Source organism: Pinus tabuliformis, chromosome 1_2, assembly GCF_031772625.1.
Source record: "Pinus tabuliformis cultivar Carrire ecotype Pingquan chromosome 1_2, CPIR1, whole genome shotgun sequence".
NCBI lineage: Eukaryota > Viridiplantae > Streptophyta > Pinopsida > Pinales > Pinaceae > Pinus > Pinus tabuliformis.
Genome location: NC_142298.1, coordinates 1,197,538,814 through 1,197,565,026, shown reverse-complemented (window position 1 = coordinate 1,197,565,026; position 26,213 = coordinate 1,197,538,814). Strand labels below are relative to the sequence as shown.

Here is a 26,213-nt window from a genome sequence, read left to right as displayed (position 1 = left end):
ATTCAGGATCCAACAGAAGAAGGAAGAAGCTGAGAGGGCCTTGGCTATCTTCTGCCCTAGATGTACAAGGAGACACCCTAAGAACGAATGCCCATTGCATTCGGTCGAAGTGTGCTTCGTTTGTGAGGAGGACCATCCCACAAATCAATGCCCAACCTTACCTGGACTTAAAGCTATGTACCGAGGGATAGAAGCTCCCACGGAACCTCTCTATTTCCTCAACCAAAGGAGGCCACAAGGACCTAGACCTTACCAGCAGGGGATGCAAGGGGCACCTCACGCTTATTACAGCCCCAACCAATCGACTCCTATGCCTTCCTGGGGTCCCCCTGCTCATCCTTCCTGGTCTATGCCTCCTCCATGGTCTTATCCACCTCAGTACCCTACTCAACCCACTACTCATTCATATCATTCACATGCCCAGCCACAGTCTCAGTGGAATGCACCTTAGTCGGGGTGGAGGCCCCAGTACAACACTCCTCCCGCCATTTTGCCTCCACCACCAGTTCAACCTCAACCATTACCTCCTGCTCCTCCAAGGCAACCTCAAATGCCTGCTCAACCGAACCCGAACCCCAACAATAGACAGGCCCAGCAGGTATACACTGGGGAAACATCATGCCCTACCTATGCTGTGGAGATCCAGGAGATCAATCTTCGATCTGGAAAGACTCTTCCGGATTGCCAACTTCCTCCCCCAGAGGACGAGGAGGACAAACAGGAAAGTGAACCAAAGGCTATTCCACCCTTTCCTGAGAGACTAACAACCACCACACAACCCAACCCAGAGGAGGATGAGCTTCTGGGAGAGCTCAAGCAGTTGTGTGTGAAAATACCACTTCTCCAAGCCATCAAGGATGTGCCAATATACAAAAAACGGGTTAAGGAAAAGTGTTTCAAACACCCAGGCAAGCGAAAGAGAGATGCTTCAACCATCAATGTCTTAGGACAATTGTCTGACCTTATGTTAGGACAAGTCATCTGCCCAAAGTACCTAGATCCTGGGAGTCCTGTAGTAGATGTCCACATCAATGGCACCATCATACCTCACACCTTGATTGATCTGGGGGCTGCCATTAATGTGATGACCAGGGATACCATGCTCAAACTCAATCTTCAGGGTTCCTTGAGGAAGACCTCGACAGTACTGCAACTAGCAGATCGCTCCACTGTGACTCCCGAAGGGATTGTGGAGGATGTCTTGGCCTCTGTCGACTCTTGGGAATACCCTGCAGATTTCTTGGTTTTGCAACCCAAGGCAAAGCTTACTGGATATCCTCTTATTTTGGGAAGGCCTTGGTTAGCCACTGCAGATGCTTACATAAGTTGTCGTGGAGGAAACATAACCATAAAAAACGGTCCTATGTCCAAGCAGCTAGTCCTATACCCTCCTGCCCAACCCTCCTTAGAGCATGACTTACCACTGTGGTTGGAGGAAGGAGAAGAGGATGAGGTGTACTCAGCACCTTTGTGCACCCTAGATACCACTAGAAGAGACCCCCCAACCGAGGATGACTTGATTGAGACCTTGATCCAGAATCCACCTTCCAGTGCACTATCCTTAGAGAAATTGGTGGAGGATGCCCAAGCCAGCACCTTAGTGGACCTTTGTGCCACCAACCCTGTCACTCCCAGAGTCAAGAATGTGGAGTTCGACCCTGAGAGAACGTTAAATATCAGCTCCTTCCTATCTCCTTCCCAGGAAAAGGAGCTGTGTAGCCTCTTGGCCAGCCATCTAGATGCTTTTGCTTGGAGCTATAAGGAGATGAAAGGAGTCCATCCTTCAGTCTGTACCCATCACATATACATCAAAGAGGATTGTAAATCGGTTAGGAAACCTCATAGGCGAATGAATCCAGCCCTTAAGGACATTGTCAAGGAAGAATTGCAAAAACTGTTGGATGCCGGATTCATTTACCCCATCTCAGATAGTGAATGGGTGTCCCCTCTGGTGTTGGTTCCCAAGAAAAATGGGAAGTGGAGAATCTGTGTGGACTACCGAGAACTGAACAAAGCTACCAAGAAAGACCATTTCCCTCTACCTTTCATAGATCAAGTGTTGGATGGACTGGCAGGAAATAAGTTCTTCTCTTTCCTGGATGGGTTTAGCGGATACAACCAAATCCAAATCAGCCCGGAAGACCAAGATAAGACCACCTTCACTTGTCCTTGGGGTACCTTTGCCTACCGAGTTCTTCCCTTTGGGCTATGCAATGCTCCTGCTACCTTCCAGAGAGCTGTCTTGAGCATCTTCTCGGAGTTGGTCCATGATGCGGTGGAAATCTATATGGATGACTTCACTCCTTATGGGTCCAACTTCCAGGAAGCATTGTCCAATCTGGGAAAGGTCCTAACCAAATGCATTGAGATGAACCTGTCCCTTAGTCCTGAAAAATGTGAATTCCTGATGACTAAAGGGACCGTGCTAGGCCATACCATTTCTTACCAAGGGTTACAAGTGGATCCTAACAAAATTGCTCTCATCAAGAATGTTCCACCTCCCCAAAAGGTAAGGGATGTCCGGAGTTTCTTAGGATTAGCAGGGTATTACCGGAGATTCATTAAAGACTTCAGCAAGCTAGCCTCGCCATTGTTTGGCCTGTTGGCAAAAGATGTGGAGTTTAAATGGACTGACGATTGTCAAAGGGCTTTGAATGAATTAAAGGACAAGTTGGTGTCAGCCCCAATCTTGAGAGGTCCAAACTAGGCCCTACCTTTCCACATCCACACTGATGCGTCGAACAAATCCATAGGGGCAGCTTTAGGACAAGTTGAACAAAAACTTCCATATGCCATTTACTTTGTTAGCAAAAACTTGTCCAAAGCCGAACTGAATTACACTGTAACCGAGAAAGAATTCTTGGCTGTGGTCCATGCATTGAACAAGTTCCGACATTATATTACTGGCTATCAAACCTTTGTACATACGGATCATGCTGCAATTAGATATTTAATGAATAAACCAGATGTGAATGCTCGTATTATTAGATGGTTACTTTTGTTGCAGCAGTTTGATTTGACCATTGTTGACAAACTAGGTAAAGAAAATGTTGTTGCTGACTTTTTATCTAGATTGGATTTGTCTGTAGATGAGGATGGAACAGTGGATGACCAGATGCCCAATGAACATCTGTTTGCTATCTCAGTACTCTCTCCATGGTTTGCTGATATAGCAAACTACCTTGTTTCAGCACAGTTCCCTCCGCACCTATCTTCAAGAGAGAAGAGAAAAATCATCAGAAAAAGTGCCTCATTTACTTGGATCGGGGGCAATCTGTTCAAGCTTGGCCCTGATCAGATCTTAAGGCGTTGTGTAAGGGAGGAGGAAGTCTTTGATATCCTCCTCACCTGTCATGATGGGCCTTGTGGAGGACATTTTGCAGCAAAGAGGACTGCCTTCAAAATCCTGCAGGCAGGCTACTATTGGCCCACACTTCATCAAGATGTCAGAAGATATATCAGCCAATGTGACCGATGCCAAAGAATGGGGAAACCGACTCCAAGGGATGAGATGCCTCTCCAACCTCAAGTGACTCTTGAGCCATTTGAGAAATGGGGTATGGATTTTGTGGGTCCAATCAACCCTCCTTCGAGGCAAAGGTCTTACATCATTGTGTGCACTGACTACCTGACAAAGTGGGCAGAAACTAAAGCAATCAAGGCAGCAACAGAAGAAAAGGTGGCTGAGTTCTTAAGGGAGAACATCTTCTACAAATTTGGCTACCCAAGAGAGCTGGTCACCGATCAAGGGAGCCAGTTCACATCCAACTTGATTGAAGACCTGCTAGCTCACCACAAAATCAAGCATAGGACTTCCACCCCCTATCATTCACAGGCAAATGGGCAAGTGGAAGTCACCAACAGAGCATTGGAAGGGATTTTGACTAAGGTGGTGAGCAGCAGTAGGAAAGATTGGGCAGATCGCCTGGTTGAGGCCACATGGGCTTACAACACCACCTGGAAGACCACCACCGGCTTCACACCTTATGAGCTGGTCTATGGGAAGAAAGCTTTGCTGTCCATTGAATTTGAATACAACACTTTGAGGATGGCAGCTCAGCTGGACCTAGATCTCAGCCATGCACAACAAGAAAGGTTATTATAGCTGAATGGACTGGACGAGCACCGGATGCAAGCCCTCATTCACTCAGAAGTGGTTCAACTTCAGAGAAAGGTGTGGCATGACCAACACCTCCATGACAAGCAATTCCAGCCGGGAGATTGGGCCTTGTTGTATGACTCCAGGTACAAAGATTTCAAGGGGAAGCTGAGAACCAGATGGCTAGGACCGTATGCAGTGGAAAAATGCCATGACAATGGATCTGTTCTTATTCAAACCATTGATGAGGAAGCCATCCCCATGCTTCTCAATGGGCATCGATTGAAGATCTACAGGAAACCTCTCTCAAGACAAGAGTTCATCAAAACTATGGAGAAATCAGTGTTGGTCATAGAGAAGGGTTCTGCCTCTGCTTTGGGCATACCCTGAAAGATCTAAAAAAATAAATAAATAATAAAGATCCTTGGGTGAAAACCTTTATGAGGCTCCCAAGGCAGGTGGTAGGGGTGAAAACCTCATTGAGGCGCCCCTATTGTCTTTCAAAAAAAAAAAAGAGATTTAAAAAAGATCCTTGAGTGAAAACCTCTCTGAGGCGCTTAAGGCAGATGGCAAGGGTGAAAACCTCATTGAGGCGCCCTTGTTATCTTTCAAAAAAGGAAAAAAAAACAATAAGCAAAAAAAAAAGAAAAAAAAACGAGGACAGCAAGTTTATAATGTGAAAATGCATGCAGGTTGCAGGTGTTCTATGAAGGAGAGGAGGTCTTTTAACGCAAAGCCAAAGATCCTTATCATGCTGCCAGGAGACCTCACCAGCATCTCCTCCAAGAATACTCATTTTCTCCAAGGTATGTGCACAATTTCATCACGGCTTGAGTCTTCTATAGGAAGATGCAGAATTTCTACAGGAAGGTGCAGACTTTCTACAGGAAACACAAACTTTCTACAGGAAGTTCTGTATTTCTACAGGAAAATTCCTGTAGAAGTTCGGGACGACGCAGAATTCATTTTATGAGGAGATCTAACGACCAAGGATCGGTTTGGACGCATGCAAGCTACTGTTGTCACGCTTATACACTGATGTCACCTCTTTCTACCATCCCGGTCGACATGCAATGAAGTTACCTGCACCATCAAAGCAAATCATTGAGTTATCGAGAGAAAGCAATTTTTAAGATGAAAAAACGCTGAGATGTCATACCATATCCATCCCAGCCATCCATGAGCCCTGTGAGCGTGATCGTGGGACCATTGCCTTCGTCGTGCAGCATGCACGCGAGGAGGAAAAAATTGTTACAGGACATCCTGCAGGAGTCCCGTAACAGTTAAGCTCGCTAGAGTGCACACCATTCACAGCGCTTGCCATATACAATGAAAACGCGGGCGCATGCAGCCAAAGCATCAAATCCATCATCAGCGACCTGTGAATATGAACCTCCGGGCCTGTGCAAATCCACCAGCAGCAAATAAATCCACTCATCATCGTCCAAGAACCGAAAAATCGCGTTGCGGCCGCACAGGTAAGTGTCTCGACCCTTTCTTCCATCGAATTGCATGAATTTTACTTTGAAAATGTTTGCAAGTGTGAAGTGAATGGGTTGAGCGGTTGTATGGCCATTCAACTGGCCACGTCAATCAGTTAATGGTCTAGTCTGATGTTTGGGTGGCGGTCGTGGCAAAAGAAACGGGCAGTACACACGTGAGAGCAATCCCGTAAAAAAAAGACGAGTTTAACAGAAGAGACGGCGGCGGATCTGCGGGGAATGATGCGGCAGTAAGGGAACTCGCAGGCAAATGATGGGATGACGTCGTCCAACGGTCCGGCAGGGACAGCTCACCCCCACGCCATGGATTCCACCGATTCAAATCTAATCGGCTAGATTGCCACCCCATGCATTTATCATTCACCGTTTGAGACTCGAGTGATCATCCGGATCCCTCTGCAGCTCGATACTCCGAGTCTTTAGCCATTAGAACGCCTGTGAAGCAACACCAAGAGCGCAGACCCACTGCAGTATCCCCCGGAAATCACGCGCTGCTCCTACAGGAAAGCTGTTTCTATAGGAAGTCGGGTTCCTCACGTCAAAAGGTGGTGGATTAAAAAGGTAAGCCTAAACTCTCCATGCAATTGGTTTTTGAGGGTGGCAGAATTGTCGTCTAGAGTCTGGTCGTAGAAAATTGTTGCAAATGTTGTCTGTCGTGCATGAACTATCGTCCTACAGGATGTCAGTGTAATTAGCTGTGTTAAGGTTCTCAGGGGATAAGCTTTGTGAATTATGTGCATGACAGAGGCGTAATCCTACGCTCCGTCCCAGTAGACCAAATTTCTTCCGCATTTGCCACCTCCAGCTAACGCAGCAGTTTTTCACCATGCCGGGTGGGTTCATCAGAAGGGAACCAACTGATTCAACGAAGTTAAGAGAAAATCTTGAGGTGGTGGAGCTCTTCACACGAGCGCAATGGATATCCTTCTGTGAAAAATTGCAGGGCTATGACGACGAAGTGGCAAAAGAGTTTTTGCAAGCTCTGAGGCCGAAATCTAAAATGTTGGCCACCGTTAACTTCAGGGGTTTAAGCCTCAAACTCACCCCACAATTCATCAACCAAGTTACGGAGCTCCCAATGGGATTACCATGGGATAAAGAAGAAAGGAAATTGGGCCAACAGGCTAAGAAATAATTCTTTCCACCAGAGGAGGAATTCTCAGAAGACAAAAATGGGGTTCGTAGAACCAGTTTACTGCCACCGTGGAATGAAGTTAGCCTGCAAATTATGAAATACATCACCTGCGAAGGCCATTTTAGCATTGTATACGGGTATCATTTTCGGTTACTCACTGAATTACGGCACCAGATGGATCTACCTGTAGAAAACAAGCTCAGTCTCCCCTACTTTCTACTACAGTCTCTGATTGAGTGTGCAACCAAGCTGAAAGAAGGCACACTAGACCAGGTAGCCCACCATGGACTGATCAAACTCCTCATGGAGGATGCGCTCCACACATACAAGGTTCCTCTCTCATGAGAAGCCTTCAGAAATTTGACAAAGGATGGGGATATAAAGATGCTGACCGAAGAGCTCGGTTCATCTAGCAGTGAGGAGAAAGAGTCAATGGCCGCAGTGAAGAAAGAAAAAGGCCAAAAGACCCCGACCACAGAGCAGAAGAAAAAGCAAGAGAAGAAACAAGAGAAAAGGGGTGACAAGGAGAAAGAGGACACACCCATCTTGACAGCAAGAGAGAAAAGGTTGCAAGGCTGAGTGGACAAGGCTGAGAAGGTCCACATCAGCAAAAGTGCCTCGACAGCGACCGCAACCAAGTCAAAAAGCAAAACTCATGCAGCAAAGCAAACCAAGGCGGTGACACTTGTTTCTACAGGAAAGCCGAAACCGGCTTCTACAGGAAGCCCCGAAAAAGTGAAACCCAAGGAGAAGAAAGCTGACATTCGTGAAAGGGAGGCAGCAGCTGTGCTGGCCGCCCTCAGGACACCTCCTAAGCCAAAGGAGAAGAGAGAGGGAGACCCCTCTATACTTTAAAGCTCGAAGAAGTGTGAGAATAAAGACAGGCAAGCCACAGCCTTCATCCAGCAGCCCGATCATCATTGAAGATGCCCCTACTTCGCCCAAGGAAAGGTCCCCCTCGAGGATATCAGTCACCTATGAGAGGGGGAGCCCGAAGAAAACTACGTGGCAAGAAAAGTTAGACCAATTGACTGAAAAAGCTCGGCTACAGGATGCTGAAGATGCTCTACAGGAAACCTTAGCCAGGCTTAAAGAAACTGAGAGAATGGAAGGAGAAGCACCCTTATCACCACCAAGGGAGGGTGAAGTAGAGCCACCAAAGGAAGTGGAGAAAGAGCATATACCAGAGCCCAGCCCTCAGCCAAGTCTGAGTTCATATTACAACTTTTTAGAGGCTGGCAAAATTATACCTCAGAAATTTATTGTGCCACTGTTTTTTGCATTAGAGGAAGAAAGAGTCCGTACACACACGTGGATGAAAATAGCTAAGTCAAAGGGTGTGGCGGACATAGGTCCCTTACAGGAGCAGCTCAAGGAGGCCAGAAGTGAATTGTCCATGGCCAAACACGTGGAAAATTGCCAGCGCGTGTTCCTACAGGAAGAAAACCAGAAGCTGAGATTGCAGCTACAGGAGCTGAGGGCAGGGACAGGTACATCCTCCAAGGACACCACAGAGGAACAGCAAGGCAAAAAGGAACTGAACACCGGTCTTGGGGAGCCAACCACACTTCTACAGGAAGCAGAACAGCAAGCACAAATTGAGGTGCAAGCTCTCAGAGAACAGATGCAGCAGAAAGAGGCACAATTGGCCTGCATGGCCAGCTGGGCCATGGATGCTATCCAATGCAGGCAGCCGGCCAAATCCTATGGCTTGTACTTGAAAGATCAATGGCTGCAATTCCAAATCAATACCTTGGTGCAAAGAGGTATCTCTCAGCTCCAAGACCCGCAGCAATTCACTGAAGTTTGCAGTACTAGCTCATCAGAGGATAGTGCCAAATTAGCGGAGTTCTACCTCCATAATTTGGCCCTGCCTAACGTAGTTTCATGGGATCCCAATACAGCCTTGGGAGATATGCAATTAATGGCATTTACCTCATGGCTGAACCATGAGGACAAAAGAGCAGCAGAAGCCAAAGCAATCATGAACCGAGAGCTGAACGAGCCATTGCTCATCAGACCAGAACCAGGAGATCTAGTTGCACTAATCTCGGCACACCAACATTTTTCCACTGACCCCCAAGCTTCATTAAGTTATATTTATCAACAGGCCCAAGCCATAGCTCATTTTGAAGACATGGAGAGACTGTTAGGTGACAACGTTGTCCAAGCATGCACACGCAGATGGAATACATTGGCACACAGTCTGAAAATCCGTGAGTACCATACCCCAACTCGGATGAGGGAAGCTCTGCTACGGGTAGCCCTCTATAAGAAATCCATGCAAAACCTCCAGGCCAGTTGGATTGGCCTTAAACTCAGCCCACCACTGCTGCTAGGATTGATGGAAGGCAGCACAGAGACAGATGATAATGAACAGTGGGAAGAGGTAAACAGAAGGGCTGGGTGTCATATCAGCAAGGAGGACACTACTACAGAGGCTTGGGATGTAAGGGTAGTAGTAAAGGCAATGAAGGATGAAGAGTTGGACTAGTTGCTCAAGGATGAGCAAATATTTTAGTTGGGGGGTGATGATGAGCCCCAATTTTTGGTAACAAATTGGGCTCATTTTGCCTACTTACCTTGCTCAACCCTTCATTTTTTATCACTTATGCATCATTTCTTAGTATATTCGTGTTATTTGTAGGAAGAAGGGCAGTCATTATGCCTATGTGGCTAATACATGATGATTTCAGGTTTTTTGACATTAAATGAAGCAAAGACCACGCAAATGAAGACAAGGAGACAGCCAAGGTGGCATTGCGGGTTTATAGGGAGGTTGTCCACAGCCTTGAATGACCCTCCTCGTGATCTCCACCCCAACTCCGAGCTCCAACAGCTATCACCACCGAGCTAGAAGGCAGCCAACGGATTCTACAGGAACAACAGTTTACTTTTAGTTGGACAGCCAAGCCCCACTAATTGAGGAGGCCAGCTTGGTCCTCATCATGTATAAATATTGAGGCTGTAGCCTTCGATAAAGACTCTTGAACCTTTGTTGTAGATTTTGAATCACGAGCTGTAGCTCTGTTTTTGCTCTTCGTAAGCCAATTTTGGCATGTTGTTAGACTCATGATTATGATCTTTTAATAAAAGGCAGGCAGATTTGGATTCAATTCTGAGTTCTTAGAGGAGCTATAGCTCTCAGGTTAGGGCCCAACCTGAGAGAAATAGACCTCCTTTTCTTTGTATTGTTACTTGTCTTTCTTTTATCATTGCATTTCTTTCCTTTACATACACTTGGAAAACACAGTTTGCTGAGTTGACTGTTTTGGTTTGGTTATGTAGGTTAGTTTCATGAATGCAGTTGTTTCAGTAGTTCAGAATTAGCGTAGGGAGGTTGAAGTTACGTTGAGTTCAAAAAAAGGTTGAATGCATGCTCACTTTCACCTCTGTTTGGGGACCGGAAGTGTAGACCGTGCCAAATGCCAAAAACACTGTTTAACATATGCATGCAAGTATTGATGTAATGTTTTCGGTTGAAGAATTGTCCATACGATTATATCTTGAGTAATGACTCTTTGGTTCAACATCATGCACGGTTTCCCTTCAACTTACATTGCTTTTCATTGATTCCTAATAAAACAATTAGAATAGGGTGGTGAACTTTCGTATTACATGCAAGATAAGGGTGATTTGTTTCATTTACACTGTGCAGCACCACTCCATCGTGTTCTTATCCTTATAAACCGTGCCTAAGCCACCTACTCATCCTCTGTTCAGCTCATTTGCCTTCCAACCCTCCTATTATCCACGTTGCCTCATCTTTTCGGCCTTCCATTGCCTCTACCCTTCTATCGACCAACCAGCTCTATCCAATCTCTCCCCATCTCATCTCTCTATCCATAGGCCATCTCAAGCTCCCCTTTCATCTTACCTATCCACCCATACAGCTCCTTCACTCCTCCATCACCCAAAACTCCGACTGCAGAACATCCTGTAGAAGTTAGCAGACTTCCTGTAAAAATCCCGAGCTTCCTGTAGGATCCCCTGCAGACATCCTGTAGAAGCCTTCAAACACGGTTGCCAAGCACCTGAACGTTGTGGACTTCTGTGGAATGATGTTAGGGATCCCCTGGAACCTCTCAGAGTCCTCCTGACCTTTCCCAAGCCTTCCTCCCCTTTGAACTACCCCTGCACAGTCAAGACCCAGTAAGAAGCACAATCATAATAACTCCACCCACTTGAGCAAAAATACAAAAACGTGTTCTCTTCGATGGAAGTAGTTTAAATTCATGCATCTCATCTAACTAGAAGTAATGGCATCATTTCTGGAAGTTGCATTCCCACCATTGCATCATAAGGATTAAGCTAGTCAGATTAGGGTTTACTAGGGTTTCCATGTTTGGTTGGCTTTCAATTCATTCTTGCAAAATAGGTTAATTTCCTTTGAGATAGCCTTCGTTCATCGTTTAGAAAGCTTCTTCTGAGAACATATAGAAGTTGGCTTGAGCCCTAGCGGACTTGTGCCAGCTGACCAAGTGACAGCTGCGACAAGAGCTAGTACTTGTGCATACAGCACTGTCGCTTCCAAGTTTGTTACGAACTACCGGGTTGATAAAATTAGAGAAGGAAGCTCCAGGAGTTGTAGCATTATTGCTACAATACTGGAGCCCACCACTTCCTGAGGTTCCTTGGGATTATATTGGGATTTTCAAAAGTTGCTGGGGGATTTGGGTCTGGATTTGACCTTGTATAACGTGAATTCTTTTTGGGAGCCAGCTTCTAGCCTGTTTTTTGCGGATTTTTCTAAGAATATAAGGGTTGGAAAGAAACTTTTGAAGGTCTGGTTCCTTCCTAGTGGAGCTTTCCAACTTGATTTGTGAAATTAACTGAGGATTCTCCCCAGTGGAGTCTTCTTACCTTCTTTGTGAAACTTTATGAAATTATCTGAGGAAAGTCCCCAGTGGAGTCGCCATTATGTTATCACTCAGGTTGTCCTTAAAGCTCCTTAAAGGATACGGCCGAGGTAACCACAAACCAATCTTTGGATTGCAGGTCCTAGCCTACTTGCAATCAGAGAGGGCTCTCTCTTTATAATTTAGCTTTGTTTTGGGTTGATTTAGGCTAGTTATGATTTTCTTGGGTTTTGTTTTGATTTTGGTGGGATGGAGGATTCTTTCAAACAGAGTTGGGATGCATAGTGTGAGAAGTTCAAACCATTGGGCATGGAGTCGTGGATTAGGCTTGCTGTTGCGTTTTCTTGGTCACAAGAGGAATACAGAGCAGGATAGCTACACATAAAACAATATCTAGCTAGAATAAAGATGGAACGAAGGTCAGTGAATGAAAGGCAACTAAGTAGCTCTCATTATGCTAACAGAGGGAAGGTGAATGAACATTTATATAGGAGCAGTCAAGGATTCCTAAACAACATTCATATATGAAGGAACTAGCGTAAATATGAGCAAATCTGTATTCATATTCAGGACTAATTCAGAGGAAAACATAGATAAATCACAAAAATTGAGAACAGAATACAACTAAGTGAGGTCTGAACCATTCTTTCTTTCTGCTATTTAGATAGTGAAACAATGATGGCATAAACACATATAAACTGTAAACAGAGATAAGAAACACTTATTGGTCTATGTAGAAGAGTTAGGATTCCATAGTCACTCTTCAGACATCAAAACACAACAGCCAGTTCATCTCCCAAACATTCCACCGATCTTTGATTATAGAGACTCTCAGAAAATACAATGCAACTCTCGAGGAAGTTATCGACCAACCAACCCTTAAAACAGTGCAGAGGGTGGTTTAAATAGAAAATATTTACAAACATCAGATCTAGGATAGATCTCCTCAAATAAATGCATTTAACCTAATTTGTACAGAAGTAAATGGCAGAAATATCTATCTAACAGCTGCGCTGGGGTAACTGGCATCTCAAAATATCTATTACAGCAGATCTTAGGCAGATCTGAGGAAAATGAGCGCTTTAATCTATTTTATCTTGAAGTAAATTCTTAAAACATTTATCTAAGTGCTGCGCTGGGGCAGCTGCCTCAAAAATGGATCAAAAGAGTTCCTTGAGCCACGCGCTGTCCTCTGTGTGATAACTGTGCATTTAAGGAATCAGCGCTGCTCCAAAAATATGACTGCGAACAATGTCTCTGCAATAACTATGCCTTGAAAGCCTTCATCTATGCCTTTAGGTGGCTTTAAAGCAACAAAAGAAGTGTTGGTGAGCCTTAATGGCTGAATGATGCTTTGTTGACTTTGCTGGGCTTACTTTGCTTTCATCTGCTTTGAAAAACTGGACTGATACTCTTTGCCGCATCCTGATACACTTTGGCACTAAATCTGGGCCTTTTCTCACCGCTGATACTCTTTAGACTGTCCCATCGCCCCCTTTCTGCCTTTTAATTCAAAAATAACTGCTGCTAATGTCCTCCGTGGCCTTTGGGTGCAATCGGCGCTTGGTCGATCAAAACTAGTATTAAACTCTAAAGAAATGCCGCAAAAAGGAGGAATTGCATGCTGTTGATCGTGCTGAGGCCGAGACCGGCTCCTGGAGCTAAACAGGGCTTTGGATCAATCCATAATGGCTTAAGGATGCATGAATTTCTTTAACTGGAGCCGGGCGCGGGCGCTAGAAGAAACCTTGTGAAAAATGGTCGTTTTCCTTTTATAAGGCAAAAATGCCTTAAAACATGAAATTTTACCACAACTAGGGTGGGAGCGATCACTGTTCATTAAATTAAATCATAGTCGTTGGATCTGGCGCGGGCCGATCCAACGGCTGACGCTAACTCACATCGGGGCAGACCATTGGTCCCAAAACATAGTGCTTTTGAAATGCTGCAGACCCGAAATGCTTATAGGCCCTTTCTTTATTGAGATCGGGTCCGGCCCATCGGCGAACCCAAATCGGCGGATTTGAATGAAAATGGGCATCGGACCCGAAATCCCTTCAACTTCTCTTTATAAATTATCGAATACGGATATGGGGCGCATAGTACCAATCTTTGCGGACCCGATATGCCTTTATGCCCCGCTTTATTACTTTTCGGCTCTGCTGGTCGGAGCCATATAGGAATGATGCGATCAAATATGGGCCGTTGATCTCTGGGCCTGAATGGGCGGCTGAGATTGACTCGGAAATTCGTTATCGGCGGGGTCATGGGGTTGCCACATAAAAACGCCGAAAACCCATCAGACCCGATAAGTTTATACAGGCCCTCTTTATTTTATTTCGGGTCCGACCCATCGGTGGAACCCAAATCGGGGATTTACAATTGAACCGGGTCCAACGGACCCGAAACCCTTTAACACTGGCTTTTGATAACTTTTCGGCTCCGTGAAATCGGAGCAGTATATGGGCGCTGCGAAGTGGGGGCCGCTGACAAGATCTAGACCGTCAGATCTGGGGCCCGATCCAATGGTCATGGATCCGTCGGCGGACCGGTAGTCGGAGGGACCGGGGGGTGGCACACATATGGAATCGCTGAACTGCGCAGAGCCGATATGCTTTTACCGGTCCACTTTATATGTTTTCGGGTCCGGCCCATCAGCACTATGCCCCATGCCTTGAGACTTATCCATTTTCGCTCATATATGCTACTGCCCCCTCCCGATAGCGATATCGCATCAGAGGGGGACCAAATGAAACTTTATTATATTGGACCCATGTTTTTGTGAACTGCCAAGCCTTTTGGGAAATCGAAAGGGTTCCTTTATAGTTTGGCATGGATTCTAAGGCATCGGAAGGGGTCTGATAGCCCAAAAAGGGAGGATTTTATCCTTTTTTGAAGGTTTTTCATGGTTTTTGCATGGTTTTTGTATTCTTATGCCTTGGAAGGAGTCCAAAGGCATTTAGGAGGAAAGTGATGTGGTTTTGAGAGGGGTTTAGTGGCCAAAGAAGGTTTCATGCCTTATAAAGGCAAACCAAGGTAAAAGGGGTGATTTTTAAACATGTGAAGGAGAATTATGCAAAGGAATGAGTCCTTATGCATTTGGAAGATAGTTAGGGGGGTGATGAAGGGTTCTATGCATCGGAAAGGGTCCAAAATGCATGAGAGGATGGTTTGAGGGGGGCAGTGTGGGTTCTTGCTGAGTTTCTGATAAACTTAGCAATTCCCAAGGATGTATATGGTTATTTTTCAACCAGGGGGAGGGATAAGTATATAGGGGAGCTATTAACATAGTTTTAGTAGGGGGAGGGGAAATAGATAGGGAATTACATAATAGAGTTAGTAGTTAATATGATAATGATGAGAAAAGCGCTAAGAATGAAGTCTTAGGCTATCAATGGGGGAAAATGACTGATAAAAGAAGTGTGAACATTCCATTAGTGAAGCAGATCTTCACCAAGGCAGATGATATGGAGAATGATGAATCTAAGAGGTATGAAGCAGATCTTGACCTCTTTAGGGGAAGTTAGTGAGTGATTTGGGAAAGAGGGAGAAGGGGAAGTTAGACATGCATTTCTTGAAGTCCTCCAACTGAAAAATCACCTTCAACTTGTGATATGATAGATATAACACTTGAAAATATGAACTGGATCACAAGCCATGATTCTGCAACCACAAAGCTACCTACCCGACCTATTCACCTAGCATTTTCTCTTCTTTTTGGTTTGGGTGCTCTTGAACTAGCATACCCAGCTTTTTGTTCTTTTCTTCTTGTTGTCCTCCTTTCTAACTCTATACTTATTGCATCCAGGGGCTCAGATTAAGCTGTTGAGCACCCTTGTTTCTCTACCTATCTACAAATCTGCCAATATTAAGCTGTTTGGACAGATGTTCATTCTCTATATTCTACAACAGGAAATTGAAACCTAGGGAAACCAAGATTAAGCTGTTTGGACCTCCCTTAGCTGAAAAACTCATCAAAAATGGATCAACTCATAAAAAATGATACACAGCAGTGGCATTTAGACTCGCACACTCTCATGGATACTTCTCTGGCCATCTGTGGCAAATATGGAGCATTGCAGCAAGCAAAGTATGACATATTTGGCATGTAAAAATGTCGATCATGAAAGATGATTAACCTGTTGTAGCAGGAGGCTAACATGTACTACAAATACATTTTAAAAACCCCAAAAGAAGATTTAAGCAACATCCCCATACAAATAACTCGTTCAAATAAAGATATTGTTGTAAAGCCTTTAAAATCCTAGAAAATGGAGAACATGAAAAATATACAAAATATGACCCAACTATCAAATATTACAAATTTAATTGAAAATAATGTAAGAAACACCTCACTCGAGTATATTTGTATCATGACACCATTATTAGGAATTTTGAAATTGCATACAAAAAATGAAGTTCTTACTGCTTGGTTTTACTTAAAAGGAGAGTTATTTTTATCTCACCCTTTGAATATTGCATAAACATTTTTTGAAACTAAAGCAACAAAGTACTATCAAAATCAATTTGTACTTTTTCCAGTCAAAAAAATGGTGATTGAGAGGGCCTTGAGGCATGTATTCATAAACCAAAAACATTTCAGGTCCCTCGATGCAGTACCTAAGAAATGCAACAAGGTGTTTATGACGAACCTTTGTAAGAACATCAATCTCTGGTTGGAATTCATACAATCCCTTACTACTCATAACAACAATCTCCATTCTCTTCCCAGCAATCTTAGTGCCGTCATGTAGTTCACCTTTGTAGACCACACCAAATCCCCTATGACCCAAAACATTTTCCTTACTGAAATAATTCGTAACATTACAAAGAACTTGGTTTGAGATGATCATGTTACCAGCCTCCACCACATGTACATCACTCGACCCACTACTCATCTTTCTCTGTGTATCTCTAGTTGTGGTCGCAACATTTTGTTCCCCTGAAGTGACCTTTTGCAACTCGGACTCTGAAGTAGAATTATGGGAATGAACAACTACAGTATTGGGGCTCTGCACATGGCCTGATCTCAGTAATCATTTCTTGTAGAAATAGAATGCCAAGCCAACGAATTCACTTAATCTAGCAAACCCACCTAGAACAACAGCCATTATAACACCCAATGAGGAAGATGATCAATTCTTGTCCTTCTTACCACCCAAAACAACCCCAGGGCTATGTCTTGTTGTAGGTTCTATAGGGTTCATAGTTGATGAAGTCGGTGATTCATTAGGAGCCTGAGGACACGATCTAGGGGAGGGTGTTTATGGCAGATTTTTCCCAATCTGCAGATTCCCTTGAACGTTCAAAATAACACAATAATACTAGGCAGTTTTTGTATCACCCTTTTGGTTCCTCCCATTGTTTATTAAGGTCTCCCCACCGTAATTTATCTAAAGGGATTCATTATCCCAGAAAGCGACAACAAGATAGGGTTAAAGGAAGTACAGATTTGGTGAACAAATGGGCAATGTGGGTTTTTAACCAGGCTCAGATTGTGCTTGCATCACTCTATAAACCTTCGAAGGTCCTTTTTTTGTTATAGTAATCACAACCACCTTTTTGAATAACCATGCAATGCTTCAAGCTAATGGTGGATATAGTTGATAAATAATGTCTCTGATCATGTTAAGTTTTAGTATCGTACAATCAAAGTTGTAATTTTGAGGTTTTTGTGTACTCTTGGTTGAGGCATTGGCCTCGTCAGTGAGTCCTATGGTTAAATGGACACCAACTGTTATCAATGTAATACTTTCTCATATTAATAGAAATTATTATTAATTAAAAACATTATAAAACATCAACAATGTTTCTCTCATTGTACTAGCTCGTCTATTGTTAATATCACAATCTAGAATGAAGATGTAGTAAATATATTTCACCTTCAATCTTAGTCATTAAAAAAAAATCTACAAAGTTTAAAGAGAAATTTAAAAAATGAAAAAACCCAAAAAAAAAAAAAACAATCAACTTATATTTTGAGAGAAAATAAATAATTTTAAAAATATTTCAAAATGGAATTAAATAAACTAATTAAAAATCATGTAACTAATTTAAATGTATAATTATTATACATGTTGAAAATATTTCAAAACATATGAATGCGAGTGGCGACTGCGGGGGAAGCGAGGTGAACGAGGGTTTGCAACAGGGTATCAGGGCTGGTAACCATGGAGGGGCGAGGAGCGGGGAGTTCCAATCCCTCCTACAGTCATGCAGTTTCTAACCGCTTCAAGAAACCATTGGAGGTAGAAACTGGGAGTATCAACATAGAAAAACAAAAAAACATCAGATCACATGAACAAGAAGAGAATCATGAGGAGGTCATAAGAGAGAAGAGAATAGGAGGAGGTAGTCAGTGAGCTTAGCACAAGAATATGACAGGACTTTGTAAACCTAGGTCAACCATCACACCCCAGGTTTTTTAAGTGATCCAATGCTACAAGCGCATAGGGATCACATGGCGGCATATGCGGTAATATGCAAATTTATGGGGATAAGGCCAACGGATAAGGATTTGATGCATGGATAAAAAACCACTAGAAACCTAAGGGGGAAATAAATCTTCACCTTGGGTCCAAAGGTTTCTTCACAATGGTGTTCACAAACTTAGAGGACAAAGAGAAAGTGTTCGAAGGAGGACCATATTTTTATGCTGCTGCAGGACTCTACATGCGACCGTGGGTGATGAATTTTGTCCCAGAACGAGAGACATTCGCATCAGTGCTGGTATGGATAAGACTCTACTCCCTACCTTTAGATTATTCGCTTCCAGAATCCTTAAAATCCATAGGCAATAAATTAGGATCAGATGCGAAAATACACCTCCTTTGCCCGAATATGCGTAGAAATGGACCTATCTGGAGCACTTTTGGACGAAATCATTCTAGAAGTATATGATGAAGAATGGGTGCAGGTGGTGGACTATGAACTTGTCCCATTCAAATGTCGCAAATGTCATGAACACGGGCACCTCTTCAGAGATTGTCCATTAAACAAACTGGCGAACAATATTAAAGCCAACACATGCAAAGATCTCGAAGGAGGAAAAAGAACCAGAAGAAAACCAACGAGGAGAAGCAACCAAGTCATAACAGCTTCAAGATTTTAGAGGAAGAAGGTGGGAACAATGGGACGAACCAGGTACTAGAGGATAATCTTGTAGAGAAGGAAAAAGATGATAACATGGAGGATATACCTGAAAACAACAAACTAAAGGAGGATTTTCCAAGCAATATGGAACTTGATAGGGACCATGAGATGACCCCAATCGAGGTTGGAACAGAGGATCATGATCTGTAGGAAATTATCGAAAGGGAGAATCTCGATCTAGAAAAGTTCCTAGAGTAGGGAACCACCAAAGGGGTTGATTCTCTACCACAAGAGGAGTTTGACAGAGTACAACATCTCTTCCTTTGGAGATCTCAAGAAAAGGGTTATGGAGTCAAAAGAAACCGTGATAGCCAAGAAAACAGAGGGGTAAAAACTATGTAGGTAACATCAAGACACGCTCCTAAGAACCCAGGCAGGAAAAGAGGAAGAAAAAGACAGAATGAGCTGTTGATAGAGTGTGGGAAAATCATGATCAACTCAGGTAAGATGAAATATCTTACTAGTTACTCATTTACAAACCCTTCTTAATGAAGCTCACAATGTGGAATATTAGGGGTCTAGGAAGTAAAAGGAAACAAAGAAATCTTAGCAATAAAATAAAAGAATAAAAACCAGATATGGTGTTTATCTAGGAAACAAAATGTTCAATAGATAAAATAAGAGAGATACATAGCAAATGGCTCATCAAGTATGAATATCTAGAAGTTAAAGCAGACAACACGACAAGAGGGATTCTCACACTTTGGAACCCCTAGAAATTTGGAATCCTAGATGCTGAAGCATCCAGGAACTACCTATCGATGGTGATCCAACCTTTGGGTGATAAGGAAGTCTATTTGGTCACAAACATTATGGTCCTCAAAAACTTGAAGACAAACTCAAGCTTCTTATATCACTGGAGGAGCTAAGAGAATGATATCCTGTTATTCCTTGGATGTTGGGAGGGGACTTTAATATGATAAGATCTCTTACAGAAAAGAAAAAAGAAAAAAGTGGGACCAAAACACAGGCAGAGACTCCATTGCCTTTCAGAACTTCCTAAACGACATGAGGCTAGTGGATACAGAGACAAAAAATGATACCTTCACCTGGAATAATAAGCGGGGAGGGGCTCCTCAAGTTGCCTCTAAACCAGATAGATTCATAATCTCTGAGGACCTCATTCTCATTGGCCTTGACCTGTCTACTTTAATCCTCCATTTTGGAGACTCATATCACTGGCCTATCCAAATTGAAGATTCTTTTATACGCACTTTGAGGAACAAACGTTTTAGGTTTGAAAAAAATTGGCTTACCCACCCTGACTTCATGAGAAATATTGGAAAATGGTGGGCATAAGATATGCCCGTTTAGGGAACTAATATGTTCCTTCTGCATCAGAGGCTAAAACGCATCAAACTTGGGCTTAAAGATTGCAACAAAAATGAGTTTGACAATATTTTCAAAGCCAAAAAAGAAGTTGAACAAAAACTACAGGGAATTAACCAGATCCTCATCACAGATGGCTTTACTGAGGAAAGGAAAATACAAGTTGTCTCTCTTCAACATGAATGGGAAGACGGATGCTAGCAAGAGGAGATCTTTTGGAGACAGAAATTGAGAGTGCAATGGATAAAAAAAGGGGAAAGAAACACAAAGTTTTTTCACAAGTCAACCATGGATCACAGGTCTCATAATAGGATTTCAAAACTCAGAGATACTCAAGGAAAACAACTCAGCACCCACAAAGAAATAGAATCTGCTCTGGTACAACATTTCCAAAGCATAGCAGAGGAGCCTCTCATAGACAGATCACAATTTATCAATAACTTCACAAAGTACATTCCTCAGCGTGTAACTAGAGAAGACAATTACAGTCTTAACAAGCCAGTGGCTGAAGAGGAGGTCAGTGAAGTCATTAAAGAGATGCAAAATGGGAAAGCTCCAGGCCTAGATGGGTTCAATGTAGAATTCTTCAATGCATGCTAGGAAATAGTCAAATAATATATCCTTGATGTGGTGGAGGACTCGAGGAAATACAAAACTATTTTGAGGGCACTTAATGCCTCTTTCATAACTTTGATTCCAAAGTAGGAAAAAGCTATGACACCAGATAGATTTAGACCCATAGCTTTATGCAATGTGGTGTACAAAATTATATCCAAAGTAATTGCAAACAGGCTCAAACCCCTTCTTCCAACTCTTGTGTCTGAGGAGAAAACTGGATATGTGGAAGGAAGGAAAATTCTAAATAACATCATTCAAGCTCACGAGGTGGTACATTCTCTCAAGAGTAATAAGTAAGCAGGTATGATAATACAACTTGAACTAGTGAAAGATTATGATAAGCTAAGCTAGGCGTATATCAGGGAAGTACTAAAAGTGTATGGCTTTGACCATAACTAGATAAGATGGGTAATGTCCCTTGTCACCACAACTAGTTTTTCAATCCTTCTTAATGGCTCACGATCCAGAACCTTTAGGCCTCCGAAAGGCCTCAAACAAGGAGATCCGCTCTCCCCCTTCCTCTTTATTCTCATGATGGAAGGTTTAGGCAATGCGATCAAATAGGCCAATGTAGAAGGAAAAATCCAAGGTCTCAAACTCACCCTGAATGGGGATGCCTTTACTCATCAAAAATTTGTGGATGACACTATGCTGCAAGGTACACCCACGGTCAAGGAAGCTAAAGCTTTCAAACAAATCCTGAACGACTTTGCTATGGTTGTTGGTACAGAGGTAAGCCTTACCAAATCAAATATCTTCTTTTTTAATACTGACATTGCTATTCAGAGAAACCTCACTAGAATTCTCAGCTTTCAAAGAGAATAACTACCCTCCAAATATCTGGGAATACCTCTAATGAACAAACCTCCGAGCAAGGAAGTTTGGGAGCCAGTAACTAATAAACTCCAGGACAAACTCCAAAAATGGACAAGCAGGTCTTTGAATTTAGCAGGACGGCTAGTGCTAACAAAAGCTATCCTACAAACTGTTCCCATCTTCATTTTTTCAGCTCTTCCTGCTCGTAAAGGAGTTGTGCAACACATTAGGAATATCCAAAGAGACTTTCTTTGGGGCAAAGGGTAGGAGAAAAAGAAATGGGCTTTGGTAGCATGGGATAAGTTCTTTAAACCCAAGACCCATGGAGGTTTGGGAATTCATGACCCTGAAACCCTAAGCAAATTTTTGGGGGCAAAACTATGGTGGAGATGGCTAAAGGAATCGGGAACCCCTTGGGCCAAGGTCTAGAAACAGAAGTATACAAATAATTAGCAAGAAAGTGATCACATTCAAATGTCTGGGATCATCAAGGGCTCCCGCATTTGGAACAATGCATGGGAGAATAGAGCCATTGTTCAGAAGCATAGTTTCTGGGAGATCAGAGATGGAAACCTAGCTTGGTTTTGGGAGGACAACTGGTAGCAGGAACCTAACCTGTTAAGAGAAGAACTAGCCAATCTCAAGAATGACACTGACAATAAAGGTTTACTCAGGGTAAGTGACTTCTGGGATCAGGCTAGGAACAAGGGCAAATGGAGAATATGGAAGGACCTGGTATATAGTGAAGAGACCCCTTTGAAGGCCCACGCAGAAGCTCTCACAGTGATCTTGTAACATAGAAATATTTTGACATCAACATCGTCTGACCAACTGAGATGGGGAAGAAACAACGAAGGCAACTTCAACCTCAAAGAAGCCAAGAGAATGGCCCTAGGGCTTGACTTTCCAAACCTTGATAAGGTATGGAAGGACCTATGGCAGAACCCGCACTGGATGAAAATCAAATTGTTCATGTGGTTGGTGCAACATAAAAAAATTCTGACTTGGGAAAACCTTCAGAAAAGAGGTGTCATTACCATGGTTCCCTCAATACCATCTATCTAATACCATGGGCCCATTACATTATTACTAACTACTTGTGGTCCCTTACATGATATGGGTTAACCACCTTATTTATTACTATGGCCCATCTCATTATTACATTATTCCCTTGGGTACCTCCCTTTGTACCCCATATTATCCCCCCTAGGTATATAACAATGGTGGTCAACAAGGGAGGTGTACTTGTGAGAGGTATAACTTTCACATACGAGCTTTAATTCAACAATTTTTGCATTGTTAGAAAGGTATCATAGTGTGGATCAAAGTCAAGGGTGTCTCCACAACTTTTCGACACTAAAAAAGCCTTTGAATACCATTTTTATGCCTCAAAATGGCTCCAAAAGTTTCCATGCCCCAATTTTCCAAACTAGGACCCCCCCACTAAAATGAGCCTTGAATGGCAATTCCTCCAATTTTCCCACCTAGAAAGTATTAATATAGATGACAAATGGTATGGTGATCCAATTTGGATCAAGGGGAGGGTACAAAGAGGAATCGTTGAATAACATCACATGTAGCCAAATAAAAAGAGTAGAGAGATATAAATGTTAAATGAAAATGTGTTTTGAACATGTGACAAAACATATAAGTAATATTAGTTAGGTTGAGCAACACAACAACAAGGGAAATTTCTTAGGTTTGTGAGGAGCAATAACAAATATTTTGAGAGGAAAAGGCAAAGGTTAATGAAGAGTAATGTTCTTGACTCATCTATTTGATGTTTTAAATAAAGGTCCCTACCATTTGATTTTTTAAATAAAGATCCCTATCTATTTATAAACAACAATCTTGATTTCTTGTCCTCTATATTATTAAAAATATCCACATAAGGGTAAGAATGGCCCATGGGTTTGCAAAAGATACACTAAAGATAAGACATTTGGGATGAAGAATCATGCTAACAAAATAAAATATACACGTAAGTAAAGCTCCAAAAATCAAGAAAATTAGTTTGCTAAATAGGTTCTAGGTAGAAGCTTAAGAGGAAGAATTGTGCTAAAACAACCTAGTCACATTGCCTTGGGATATTTCTTTTATCATTTAAGGTTGAGGTAATTATCAAGGGATTGTGAGTTGTTTAATGCACCTAGTAACTGTGTTAATGAGTTGGTCAGAGTGTCTCTTCCTATACGAGTTTACTAAAAGTAGGAAGTAATGATCTTATTATGGTTCATGTCGAAATATTTGTCTTGAGCAAGATAATTGCATAGGTCAAACATCTCTTGCAAAAATAAGCCTTGATATACAATAATTATTTTATAAAACAAAATATTTAAATTTGTGCTATATTTAATTAAGTTATAAGCGTGCTTGTTTTGTAAGAGACATTCCACAATTGTAATTCAATTATCAATAATTATTAATTAGTAGTTGAGATTTAACCTCTATAGAATATGTTGGAATATTCATAGTAGTATTCATAGATCAAAGTTAAAGATTTATGTCCAATTTAGTTATGCTCTTTTAATTAATTAATTAACAAAATGTCATATCAAAACATTTAATATTACTTGGTATTGATAAGTCATGGTATTGTAAAAAAAATATTTACCAATTAAAAATTTACATCATAAAATAAAAATAGATCTCCATAATTAAAGATATTATCACATATTTTTTAAAATAAATATATGCTTAATTAATATATTATATTTTTATAATTAATAACAATAATGGATTTTAAAATAAAATTATAATTTAATTAATTTTTATGATATTTTTAGTAATGTGAGATATATATATATATATATATATATATATATATATATATATATGAACAAATATATTATGCTTTTAATAAATTGATATCGTATTTTATTATCCATTTAATTTGGACTACACTCGTTATTTCTAAAACAAGGAGCCACTGCCGTGGCGGTAGTCCCTGCCGGGGTTTGCACGGACAACACAAATAAATTGTATACTGTCCGATTTGGAATGGGATTGAAATAGTTTATCTAGAGCTGTCAAATCGACGGTGATGTGCGGAATTTGATATGCAATTGGGTTTTATTCGAAACCTATGAATTTTAATTTTCTTAGAATAGCTCATTAAAAATTCGTGTAAAGTTATATTATACATGTATACATTTGTGGTAGGCATATATCATATTTGACATTTTATGCATAGCTTTACTCCACATTTTGAAGAACAACATTCATGATTTCACAATTGTATTATTCCAGATAAAAATAACCGAAAATAACCATTATTAAAAGCGTAGTAATATGGCAAGTCATCAAAATCAACCATTATAAACTTGCAAGATGTTGATCGGGATTAACAATACACAGGAACGAGTTTTCTATTATAAAAAGAAAAAAAAGTTAAAGCAAATCCGAAAATCGCGAAAGAAATGCGAATAACATTTTTTAAATTAAAGAAAATTAGAAAATTGCACAACAAATGTAGAATTTACGCAGATCAAATATCGAAGGCGGCCGTCATTGAACTTATGCACATAAAATTCCCAGAGAACTAAAAATAATTCATGATTTTTTGCTTCTCTAAATCAAAAAGGGCTTACATGATAGAATCCTCAGAGCTATTTGCATCTGCAGATCTCATTGGAACAGTAGTTAATTCAACCACAGGCCTGTCATGAGCGGCTACGGCCCAGTAATGTCTACCATCCTGCGCCCCGTACCGCCCGTTTTCAGGTTCGACTCCACTAAGAATATGTTGAAATAAGGACAACCTTGCTGCTGTCCACAGATACCAAATGTAATTTATGATAAAAATATGCAGAAAGTGCAGGTTTGGAAAAAGGAAAAGCAACTGACCTCTGAGGAAGACCGACCCATTCTGTTTCACTAAACTAAACCGAACAACAAAGCTTCAATCTGCCTTCGCTGAACAAACCTGCTATCTTCCTTGAAAGATCTTGCTGCTTGGATGGCGTTGCAAATTCAATGTGTAATTCGTTACAAAAATTTCAGTTCGAAGTAAAACATATATTTCAAGATTGTTAAAATATTTTAAATGGTTATTACCTGATGTTGCTCTGGCTCATGCCCATTGCAAGAGACATATGTCTGAATAACATTTATTGCCGAGTCTTTAGACCTGGCAATAAGATTGGATCACATCTGTTTAATAGCATGCAAAAAAATTAAGCAAATTGTACAGTTAACAATAAACAAAAACATAGGTAAAATAATACGAAATGCAATACAAACCTCTGCGGTGCTGAGCCCTCCTTTCATGGCTCCACGTTTGAGCTTCATTTGAGCTTCTTCTGACATGGGAGGGTCATCTGCACTCATTTTTCCTACCAGATAATTAACTACCTATTACTCTGGGATCACCCTTTTCGCTAGTTGATATCTCTATTCTATTCCGAACAATTTGAAACATGATGTGCTCCATTGAGACAATGATGTATATATATAGATATAGTTTCCCCTGGTATTCTGAGGTATGTTCTATTGGATAAGCTTTAGTATTCGAACGACATGCAGCATGACACATATTATATAAGGAGTCCATTTCATATATGGTTACTTGTTTATCCACCACGTTTCACTCTGAAGACACATATTATATAACGCGTCCATTTCATATATGGCTACTTGTTTATCCACCACGTTTCACACATGTTCTAAGGGTACAATCACATAAAACTATTTAATTAGAAATT

General features: G+C 41.7%; 1 pseudogene; it reads right to left on the bottom strand.

Moving 5' to 3' along the window:
* The window catches only part of LOC149210532 (uncharacterized), a 40,798-nt pseudogene extending 14,959 nt beyond the window's left edge, over positions 1–25,839 (bottom strand).
* Between the last annotated feature and the right edge of the window lie 374 nt (positions 25,840–26,213).